The sequence below is a fragment of the Nyctereutes procyonoides genome, unplaced genomic scaffold, assembly GCF_905146905.1.
Source record: "Nyctereutes procyonoides isolate TBG_1078 unplaced genomic scaffold, NYPRO_anot_genome, whole genome shotgun sequence".
NCBI classification, from domain to species: Eukaryota; Metazoa; Chordata; class Mammalia; order Carnivora; family Canidae; genus Nyctereutes; species Nyctereutes procyonoides.
Genome location: NW_026575154.1, coordinates 976,580 through 988,837, shown reverse-complemented (window position 1 = coordinate 988,837; position 12,258 = coordinate 976,580). Strand labels below are relative to the sequence as shown.

The window sequence follows — 12,258 nt, the reverse complement described above, 5'->3', positions numbered from 1 at the left end:
CTGTCCAATATTCCCAACACTATTTATTGAAGAGACTGTCTTTTTCATACTGGATATTCTTTCCTGCTTTGTCAAAAATGAGTCGACCGTAGAGTTGAGGGTCCATTTCTGGGTTTTCTGTTCTGTACCATTAATCTGTATGTCTGTTTTTGTGCCAGTGCTATACTGTTTTGATGATCATAGCTTTGTAATACAGCTTGAATTCAAGCATTGTGATGCCCCCAGCTTTGGTTTTCTTTTACAAAATTCCTCTGGCTATTTGGGTTTTCTCTGGTTCCGTACAAATCTCAGGATTATTTGTTCCAACTCTGTGAAGAAAGTCCATGGTATTTTGATAGGGATTGAATTGAATGTGTAGATTGCTCTGGGTGGCATAGACATTTTCACAATATTTATTCTTCCAATCCATGAGCATGGAATGTTTTTCCATATCTTTTTGTCTTCTTCAAATTCTTCCTTAAGTGTTCTGTAGTTTCTAGAGTGCAGATCGTTTACCTCTTTAGTTAGGTTTATTCCTAGGTATCTTATGGTTTGGGGTGCAATTGTAAATGGGATTGATTCCTTCATTTCTCTTTCTTCAGTCTCATTGTTAGTGTATAGAAATGCAACTGATTTCTGTGCATTGATTTTGTATCCTGCCACATTGCCGAATTGCTGTATGAGTTCTAGCAATCTTGGGATAGAGTCTTTTAGGTTTTCTATGTACAGTATCATGTCATCTGCAAAGAGGGAGAGTTTGACTTCCCTTTGCCAGTTTGAATGCCTTTTGTTTCCTTTTGACGTCTGATTGCTGAGGCTAGGACTTCTAGTATTATGTTGAACAACAGTGGTGAGAGTGGACATCCCTGTTGTGTTCCTGACCTTAGGGGAAAAGCACTCAGTTTTCCCCATTAATGATATTTGCTGTGGGCTTTTCATAAATGGCTTTATGATATTGAGGTATGTTCCTTCTATTCCTACACTTTGAAAAGTTTTAATCAGGAATGGATGCTATATTTTGTTAAATGCTTTCTCTGCATCTATTGAGAGGATCGTATGGTTCTTTTCTTTCCTTAGTCTGATCTATCACATTAATTGTTTTATAAACAATGTGTTGAACCACCCTTGCATCCCAGGAATAAATCCCACTTAGTTGTGTTTTATAATCCTCTTAATGTCCTGTTGGATCCTATTGACTAGTATCTTGGTGAAAATTTTTGCATCCATGTCATCAAGGATATTGGTCAGTAATTCTCCTTTTTAGTGGAGTCTTTGTCTGGTTTTGGAATCAAGGTAATGCTGGTGTCATAGAACAAGTTTGGAAGTTTTCTTTCCATTTCTATCCTTTGAAACAGCTTTAGTAGAATAGGTATTATTTCTTCTTTAAATGTTTGGTGAAACTCCCATGGCAAGCCATTTGTCCCTGGACTTTTTTTTTCTTGGGAAGGTTTTAATGACTGCTTTAATATCCTCGCTGGTTATTGGCATGTTTTCAGTTTTTGTAATTTGTAGGTTTCCAGGAATGCATCCATTTCTTCCAGATTGCTTAATTTGTTGGCATCCAGTTGCTTATAATGTTTTTTTGTTTCTTTTTTTGCTCATAATGTTTTTAAAATTGTTTGTTTTCCTTGGTATTGGTTGTGATCTCTCCTCTTTCATTCATGATTTTATCAATTTGAGTCTTTTTTCTTTTTAAAGTCTCAGTAGGGGTTTGTCTATCATAATAATTCTTTCAAAGAACCAGCGCTCTTTATCCTCCAAGTATTTGAGTTACTTTCCAAATTTCTTCTTGTGATTGAGTTCTAGTTTCAAAGCATTGTGGTCTGAAAATATGCAGAAAATAATCTCAATCTTTTGATATCAGTTGAGACCTGATTTGTGACCCAATATGTGGTCTATTCTGGAGAAAGTTCCATGTGCACTTGAGAAGAATGTATATTCTGTTGCATTAGGATGGAATGTTCTGTATATATCTGTAAAATCCCTTTGGTCCAATGTGTCATTCAGAGCCCTTGTTTCTTTGGTGATCTTCTGCTTATATCTGTCCTTTGCTGAGAGTGCTGTGTTGAAATCTTCTATTAATATATTATATATGTGTCTCTTTACTTTGGTTATTAATTGATATCATTGGCTGCTCTCACATTAGGAGCATAAATATTCATAACTGTTAGGTTTTGTTGTTGGATAGACCCTTTAAGTATGATATAGTCTTTCTTCATCTCTCAGTACAGTGTTTGGTTTAAACTAATTTATCTGATATTGAGGATTGCTACCCCAGCTTTCTTTTGATGTCCATTTGCATGGTACATGAGTTTCTTGTAGACAGCATATAGATGAGTCTTGCTTTTTTTATCCATTCTGATACCCTGTGTCTTTTGACTGGACTGGATCATTTAGCCCATTCATGTTTAGAGTAACTATTCAAAGATACGAATTTAATGTCCTAGTATTACATATACAGTCCCTGTTTCTGCAGGTTGTATCTTTGGGCTCCTTCTTTGCTTACAGGTTCCCCCCTAATATTTCTTGCAGAGCTAGTTTGGTGGTCACTTATTCTTTCAGTTTCTGCCTATCTTGGAAGCTCTTTATCTCTCCCATTCAGAATAACAGCCTTGCTGGATAAAGTATTCTTGGGTGCATGTTTTTCTCATTTAGTACCCTGAAAATATCATGCCAGTCCTTTCTAGCCTTCCAGGTTTCTGTGGATAGGTCTGCTGTTAATTTGATATTTCTCCTCATTTTAAGTTAGGAATCTCTTGTCTCAAGCTGCTTTTAGGATTTTCTCTTTATGTCTGAAATTTGCAAGCTTCACTATTACATGTCAGAGTGTTGATCCATTTTTGTTGGTTTTGGGGGAATCCTCTCCATCTCCTGGATATGAATGCCTGTTTCCTTCCCCAGATTAGGGAAGTTCTCAGCTATGCTTTGTTCAAACATTCTTTCTGGTCCTCTGTCTCTCCATAGCCTCTGGAATCCCAATAAGATGAATATTATTCTTTCTCAAATTATCACTTAATTCTCAGAGTCTCTCCTCGTGAGTTCTTGGTTGTTCTCTCTGTTCCTTAGCTTCCTTCCTTTCCATCGACTTGTCTTTGACGACACTCACTCTCTCTTCTGCCTCATTTACCCTAGCTATTAGAACATCCAGTTTAGACTGCATCTCAGGTAAAATATTTTAATTTTGGCCTGATTATATCTCATTTCTGTAGTAAGAGAATCTCTAGCGTGTCTTATGCTTTTTTCAAGAGTCACCAGTCATTCTGTAATTGTAGTCCTAAATTCTATCTCTGACATTTTACTTAAAGCCATATCCATTAGATGTGTGACATTAGATGTGTATTACTTCTGGTTCTTTCTTTTCTGGTGAATTCTTCCTTTTACCAGTCATTTTTTCCAGTGGAGAATGGCTGTATAAGTGAGCAGAGTCAAAAATATATCAACCCCGACCCAAGCAAAATACAACCAAGATAATTCCGAAGTGGTCAGTGACCAGAAAATTTTAAAAAAAGAAAAGAAAAGAAAATGAAAAACAAACTTTAAAAAATATTAACAATTTTAAAATTGGGGGGGTATGGTAGGAGAGAGAGAATATAGTCTTACAGAGTGGATGAAGACAGTGATCCTCTTGGTTCTGAGTGTATTTTGGTCTGTATGTTAGAAGGTACTAAATTCCAAATTCATACAAACAAGCAAATCTTATGTAATGAAACAACAGCAACAACAAAAATAAGAAAAAAGAGGTGGGTGGAATGGGAAGGAAGAGAGAATATAATCTCACGGAATGGACCAACATGGTGCTCCACTTGGTTCTGAGTGTATTTTGATCTGTATGTTAGAAGGTACTAAATTCCAAAATTATAAAACAAAAAACCCTAAACTTATATATGTACAAAAATTAAATTGAATACATTGAAAGGAAGCCAAAAATGAAGAATATATCTATGACATGTAATTGTAAAAATATAAAAGTAAAAAAGAAAAAAACTTAAAAATGAAGAGTACATAAAATATTGTAGTTAAGAAAATAGAAAAAATACTGGAAATTGTTACCTTGAAAGATAAATGGATCATAAGGAAAGAAACCTTGAGCTCCATATACTATTTTCCCTCAGTCCTAGAGCTTTCCAGTCTTGTTTGGTTAGTAGACTTGTCGTTCCCCTGTTCTCCCAGCTGGTCTTCTAGGGGAGGCACCTTCTATGCTGATTCTGATGTGTCTGTGCCTGGGCGGGTTGCCCACTCCCCCGTCCCCACCTCACCACCGCCAGGTAGCCGGGCTCAGTGTAAGCAATTTGCCCTATGATGTCTTTGTTCCCTGGAGACTGAGCCTCTCTTGAGTGTGAAAATAAAAAATAAATATAAATGGCAGCAGGCAGACCTCCAGCACCAGAGCCAAGTACTCCCAGAATGTACCAAACTGCAGACTCTTTGTGCCCACTGGCTCAGATCCTCCTAGGGGCAGGCATTAGGGCACTGATTTGTACAAATTGAAGGGCATCAGGGGGCTAGAGAGCTTTCAACAACTTGTGGGCTCACTGGCTCTGCCCCTCCCAGAGGAATAAGAGGATAGCCTGCCTCTATCCACTGCTGGGCCCTAGCTGGGGCAGAGGAGAACCTTCATCTCTGTAGTGCGTACCTGCTCCACCTTTCCCAGATGCTAGCAGAGGATTGCTGCATTCCAGTCCTTTGTAGGAATCCAGAGCTGACAATGGTCCCCTGATCCGACCACGGTTTATGGCACAAGTTGAGCTTTCTCCCAGGCTCACTGAGCTAAATCTGTTTCCTGCTCTAATGCTTGGGAACTTTGCTGGCTCAGGCACCCCTCTTCTTTCTGTGCCTCCAGGAATATTGAGATCTCACTGCCCCTCCTGTGATTCTGTCCTATTTCACTACTGAGCACTTGTCAGTCAGAGAAGACTCTCTCAGGAGTAGATTTCTAAAGGTCCTGATTATGTATCCCAAGGCTGTACTACTTTCCTGCAGCCTGCTTACAAAGGCTCCCTCCTGTCCCTGCCCCCTGTTTATCTTCCAGTATATCCCCTCCGTTTCTCTTCTTCCCACTCCTACCTTGCAAGAAGCAATCACTTTTCTATTTGTAGAGTTCCAGCTGTTCCTTCTTTACATCTTGGGTTAAATTAATAAGTGTCCAGGATGGTTTGAAAGTTACCTAGCTAAATTTGAGGAACCAGATGAAACAAGGACCCCTACTCGTCTGCCATCTTGCCTCCTCTCCCTTCCTCTCTTTTTAATACATCTCTTAATTTTTTTATTGAGTGCTGGGCATTGTATATAGAGAAATAGTAGATACTGAAATTAACAGTATTTAATCCCGAGGAATAAGCACACTTCCTTTTGTTTCAGGCAATTAGTATAGGGTAGAGATCCAGCCAATCTAGTCAGAAGTTGAGCTGGGTTCACATTTTGCAATTGCTAAATTTACTTCAGTGCTTCAGTACTTCAAACTCTTATCAATGGGCTCCTCTTCCTACATGCTTAGAGTAGGGATGCTTAATGTTCTTGCTTTCTCTTCAGCCTTTAACCATCTATGCATGCCTAAAGGTGGTATACATATACCATATGTGGTATGCACATACCACAAAGGGGTTCCCTCCATATTCCTATTCCTCTTCCAACAGTAGACTATGTTCACAAGCACCATAAAAAGCCTCCATCACTGTTACTGTTAGTCCACAGAGTAAAAGCCTATTTCTAAGCATTTTGATGGTAAGTGGGAAAAAAATTCAAGGACAATAGATTAAGTAATGAAGAAATGCTAATTTTCCTTTGATTGTGCCTGTGTCACAGTTTGCACATGTATACCGTTAATTAACTAATTAAATCCTATACTAATTATACTTGAGATATATTATTGTTAGTGATCTGAAAACCATAATTTCTATGAAATGTATAAAATTTGAATATGTAGTTAAGGCTCATTTTAAATGTCAAATACTTTTTTTTTTCTTAGTATGAAGCTTGAATATTCCACATTGTTTATGTGGAGAAGTATGAGTTTCCTAGGAATGTTATAATAAAATGCCAAAACTGCCCATTCGATCCTGGAACTCCAGGATCATTATTGTTTTAATGGCTTAAAACAATAGAAATTTATTGTTTTTTAGTTGTGGAGGTTATAAGTCCAAAATCAGGGTGTCAGCAGGGCTATACTCCCTCTGAAATTTGTATGCAAAGAGGCCTTTTTTTGCCTTTCCTAGCTTCTGAGGTCCTCAGGAGTTATTTGGCTTGTGACAGTAATCTCCAATCTCTTTTTCTGTCTTTACATACAGTCTTTTTGCCTTTGTGTTTTTATTTTTTCACATGGCATTCTCTCTGCATCTCTTTCTTCTTAAAAGGATATTAGCTATATTGCATTAAGGACCCACTCTATTCTTATCTTTTCTATTCACGTTTGCAGTGACCCTGTTTCCAAACAGGTCACATTCTGATGTACTAGGGGCTAGGACTTGAACATATATTTTGGGGGAACACAGTTTTACCCATAATAAGCAAGAATAACGTCTGTGTCTTAAAAGCACACTCCTAAATCAGTAACATTATCTCAAACAGATAAAAATACTAAACTACTAAATTTGACAGGCAAGCTAAGAATACACTTAGGAGTAACTCTGTGTAGTCAACTTATTTTAACTTTCTAGGAATTTTGATATTTGATTTCTTTTCAATTCAAGTAAACTTGAAAAAAAGCAACTAACCTTTTAAAAATTACATTTAATTTAAATGTAAAATGTTAAATGTAAATCATTTAAAATATTAATGAACTGTCCCATTTGCTGCTTATTTGGAGCATTATTTATATAGAATTCTGGCAAAGTTAGGCAATTCAATCATTTTCTTACTTAGTAATAGGATAGTATGCTATTGCTTCCACCTTTTTCAGAGCAGGAAACATATCAACAAGGTTAAGAGCCTTTCTTATGGTCAAACTTAACAAAACTTACATCATGGAAACCTTATTATAGTTACTTTATAAGTCATTACTTCAGTGATGTTACAGTTTCTCTAATATTAAAAACTTTGACTTTACCTTATTGAAATTCTTAAGTTAACATTTCAAATTTTAGGTAAAAAAGAAACCAGATTCCCACTCTCAATAACCAGGACTAGTCCTAGGATATCATTATTAAATATTCTTTGCATTCAGCTCCTCTGTGACCTTAGCTATGGCATGTCTACAGCTTTCTTTACTTGAAGAGTAAAAGTTTTACCTTATATTGAAAATAAATCTCTATTTTCTTATCCTTACTTAGCTATAAGGAGCTTAAATTACAATAGGGGATACTAAAAGTGTTTGGAAAACGACGCATATGCTCTTAGATCTAATAGTGGAGAGGGTGAAAAACTGAAGAAGATTGTGTTTGTTGTCTTCTGTTTTCTCTGTGGAGCAGGAAGTATGGTTTCTGTTAAGAATGCACATGTTGAGAAAGAGAGGGGCTTTAGAAAGTTGTGACTGGATGGGTCCTCATGGGTGATGTGACAGGGACATGTGAAAAGATGTTCACAGTTTGAGACTTTGTCCAATGCTTATGAGGCTTATAATTGTCAAAGTTTAAGAAAATATTGCGTAATTTGTTCATTTTTTGTGATGTTTCTACATATTGCTATTAAAAGCACATTCTCTAGGAGTTTTAGAAATGTTTCACCCTCAAAATGGATCTTAATGAATGGATTAGTGACTATAAATTTTGATACAAGTGTGAAACTTGTGTTATTTTACTGTGCCTCTTCAAGCTTTAAACCAATTTTATGTGGCATAGATTTTATCTATCAACTGCTCTCTGTTTAGTGTGGCTTTCAGACAGCTGTTGTGGTATATAGGTTAGTCTTAATATTTGGTACTCTAAAAAGATTTTTTTTTTAACCAAAGATACCAAAGAACTTTTCAGAAATCTCCAAAACTAGATTCTCAGTCAATACTAGACAGTGCTGTTGTCTTAATGAAATAAAGGGCAAAAGTATTTCATTATATCTTTTTTGTGTTTTTAATGAGGGAAAGTTGATTTAGAATTCAGATTTCCCAAGTTTTAATCCAGAATGCTGATATTTAATCATCATGATGTCTTTAAGCAAAGCCTGAGTTGAAAAAAGGGAAAAAGAAATAAGGTCTATAATTTATCTTCGTAATTCACTTACCATAATATTATCTCTAAAGTATATTTACAATATAAGTTATTTGTATTTATCTGCTCCATGCCTTAGTTTTCATTTTTGCTGTCAGTAACCTTAAGAAGCCTTTATAGCTTTATGTTCTGTTCCCACTTTTAATTATACCAAACACTCTAGCACTTACTGTGGTGTGTGTACAGCCTATGATCAGCCAGCATTGTTAATTAACACTTGCAGATCATTATATGCAGAACACTTTTATAGAAAACAGAGAGGGAGGTGGTGCACAAATCCATGACCCTTCAGAATGTTAAAGATGAACTCTTTACGCTACAATTTCTTTGAAAACATAAATGATTTAACGGTATCTCCATACATACATACTTTTCTTGTGTTTCTCAATATTAATTTGTAACAGAATTTAGATGTGATTTGATTTGTATGATCAGCTCTTACTGTTTCTCTCATGTCATCATTTTCTGAGGTGTGCATCATAGTCATCACCACAGTAACCATTCCTGATATCAAAAAGGATTATTTCTTCTGGTAGGAAGTAAGTTTGAGCAGATGGTTGCATAAGGAACCAAGATCTGTTGTTATACAAATAATTAGAGGATGGGAGGAAACTAATATCAATAATGTATGTAGGATAATTTTTAAAAAAGATTTTTAAATTTGTATTTCGTACTGAGAATTTCTGAGAAGAAATATGAAAAAGGTGATATTTAAATCACAAAAGTGGAAGCAGCATGAAAATAATAGACTTTTAAATTATTAAAAAAAATAATTTTAGGGCACCTGGGTGGCTCAGTGGTTGAGTGTCTGCCTTTGGCTCAGGTCAGAATCCCAGGGTCCTGGGATCAAGTCCCACATCAGGCTCCCAGCTAGTAGCCTGCTTCTCCCTCTGCCTATATTTCTGCCTCTCTCTCTCTCTCTGTGTCTCTCATGAATAAATAAATAGAATCTTTAAAACAATTTTAGGTAACATTTGCTATTGCAGATTATAGGCTTCTTTTACATCCAGCACCATGCTGCCTCCTCAATTTTTCTCCTTAGTCTTTTCAAAGATTTGATCCTTCTACTCTTTTGGAAATCTGGTGATGATAGAAATCTAAAGACAACATATTTGCTGATGTTATTATAAGGCTTTTCCATAAAGCATGAATATAAGAAAGTTCCAGAATTGTACCTATCTAGTCATATTATTATTATTATTTTAAATTTATTTACGATAGTCATACAGAGAGAGAGAGAGAGAGAGGCAGAGACACAGGCAGAGGGAGAAGCAGGCTCCATGCACCGGGAGCCCGACGTGGGATCCCGGGTCTCCAGGATCGCGCCCTGGGCCAAAGGCAGGTGCCAAACCGCTGCGCCACCCAGGGATCCCCTATCTAGTCATATTATTATTACATAGGCTTAATAGGCACTTTCTACTAACTACTTATCAGTCTTTCCATTTTTTTTTTGTTTCAAATTCTAACAGTTATGGATTTCAGCATTTATCTGCTTCTTTCTCTCCTTTCCTCCTTGAACTGTCATGGGTTTTGTTGTTTGTGTTTTTTTTTTTCATGTACATGCTGTATACATGATACTAAATTTATTACCTTATTAAATGTACAAAAAGGTGGATGGTCAACAAAGATCAGCTTTTTTATATTCTGGAATAGGTTCAGCCTTACCTATCAGATTGCCTAAACTTTAAAAATCATATAATACCCCAGACACCTGGGTGGTTCAGCGGTTGAGTGTCTGCCTTCGGCGCAGGGCATGATCCTGGGATCCAGGATCAAGTCCCACATCGGGCTCTTTTTGGGAAGCCTGCTTCTCCCTCTGCTTGTATCTCTGCCTCTCTCTCTCTGTGTCTCTTGTGTCTCTCATGAATAAATAAATAAAATATTTTAAAAAATCATATAATACCCAAGTAGAAATGGAGGGGTGATACAGTAGGAATGCATATGCTACTGGAGGGAATATACACTCGCATTGGGAACCCGTTTGTCATTACGGAGAAGGTAAAAGGTACATAAAATCAGTGAACCAACAGTATAATCTATTCTTTATAAAGAATAGCCCAAACCTAGGAACAGCCCAGGTAACACTCATCAAAAGAATAGGCAAATAATTGTGATGTGTTCATTTGATGAGTATTATACAACAGGAAGCATATAATAGAATGAGTTTCACAAACAATATTCAGTATAAGAAGATAGGCACAAAGGAATAAATATAACATGATTCCATTCAAATACAGTTCAAAAACAAACAAGGCTATAAACTATTCTATAACCATACTGGGTGTCTACTATGTACTGGGCATTTGTTGCCTACAACAGAGAAAGAGCCTACGGGGAAACACACAAATAAATCTGAAATGAGAATATATATATTTTAATGATTGAATTTAGTGGTTTAGTTTTATTCAGTATATATTCAATATGTATATTGAATATATATTTATAGTGAAATTAGAATATATATGTACTATAACACCTCACAATGATTGTATTTAGTGGTTTAGTTTTAGGTTCCTTCCTCAGCCATACTATATAACTTGTACCTGATATTAGAATACCAGCTTGGTAACCTTTTTGGTAACACTTTTTTCTCATTTGTGATACATAATAACCATGACACACAAGTTTTATTGCTTCCTGCTTTTGGCTACTGAAGAGTAATGGAAGTATACTATTTCTAGATTTATAGCTCTGCTCTTACCTACTGTGAAGAAATACCATAATTGTGCTGGAAGCTGCCTTCATATGACAAGTCATTAAAGAATGTAGCAGGGCCTAAAGAATTGATGGGCTGCACTTTCACTGGTGGCTGGATACCTCATAATTATGGAAAATTAAGATATAAATTATATTTGTAGAAGTGATAATGCTTCACGAGTCAGGAGTTACTTATTAGAAGATTTAAGAATCAGCCTACATTTCAGGAATATGAAATTTTAGGATAAGGGACCTTTATAAATTGTTTTTAAGTGAACCATAATAATATACATTTTAATATTGTAACATAAAGCTATAGAGCTACCTATGTTGTGGGAGAACAATTTATATGGACTTGTACAATGATAGATAATCAAATATGTATTGTAAATGATTTGTAAGATACCCTTAAATATATACTCTTTCATTGGTTTTGGTAGAGTAATAGAATACAGCATTGTCATTTATTGCTTTGCATCCTTAGATTCTTTAAAATACATTAATAAAGTTATCTTTAACCTTATTTTCCTGAATGACTTGACAGAAAAGGGTGGGGGCAGGTGTTGTGAAGGAAAGAACTGCATAAATATTCCTATAGTGAGGGTTAATATTTTTTTCAGCTTAGAGATCTATTTTCAAAGTTATCAAACAAGTATTTGTGAGGACCTGCTATATAAGGGGTGTGTGTGTGTGTGTGTGTGTGTACATACAATAAGAACTAATATATATTGTTTCATTGTCTAATATGATTCAGCAACAATTATAAAGCTATGACCTTAGTTTCAGATCTCTTATTAGAAAAATGAAAATCTTTCATTTACTAAATTCATAGCTGTAATTCCCTTGTGAGCCATTTCTTTTACTGATCCTTTATACTATGTTTCTGTAGTTGCACTGTCTAGTATAGTGGCCACTAGCCAGATTTGGTTATTAAACAATTGTGAAATATGGCTATTCTGAATTAACATGTAACTGTAAGTGTAAAGTACACTGAGATTTCAAAAATTTATCACAAAAGAAAAGACAGTTTAAAATATTTCATTAATAAGTTGTATATCGACTGCCTGTTGGGATGATGTTTTATTGGATTTAATAAAATAGATTATTAAAATTAATTTTTACTTATTTTTATGTTTTTCATGTGGCTACTAGTAAATTTAAATCACGTATGTGGCTCATACTTATGGCTCTCATATTTCTTTTATATGAGGAAAGTCAAATTTAGAAAGACAGATACTCCTTCTTTCATCTCTTTTCATTCCTATATTCAGGGGTTAGAAACTAGTCTAAAGCTCTTTACATATTCCAAGAGTTAATTGACATCTGTTCTATGTAATGTATTAATGTACATAACAGAAGGTATGTCGGACCATAATTTTGATCACTCTTTGTAATGTTGGTGTGTTCTAGAATGGAAGGAATAAGGAAAAATGAAAAACAAAATAGC

General features: G+C 35.5%; 1 protein-coding gene across 4 annotated transcripts in view; it reads left to right on the top strand.

Moving 5' to 3' along the window:
• RAP1GDS1 (Rap1 GTPase-GDP dissociation stimulator 1) overlaps positions 1 to 12,258 on the top strand; it is a 157,265-nt gene that overhangs the window by 90,096 nt on the left and 54,911 nt on the right. The gene's annotated exons all lie outside the window — the stretch shown is intronic.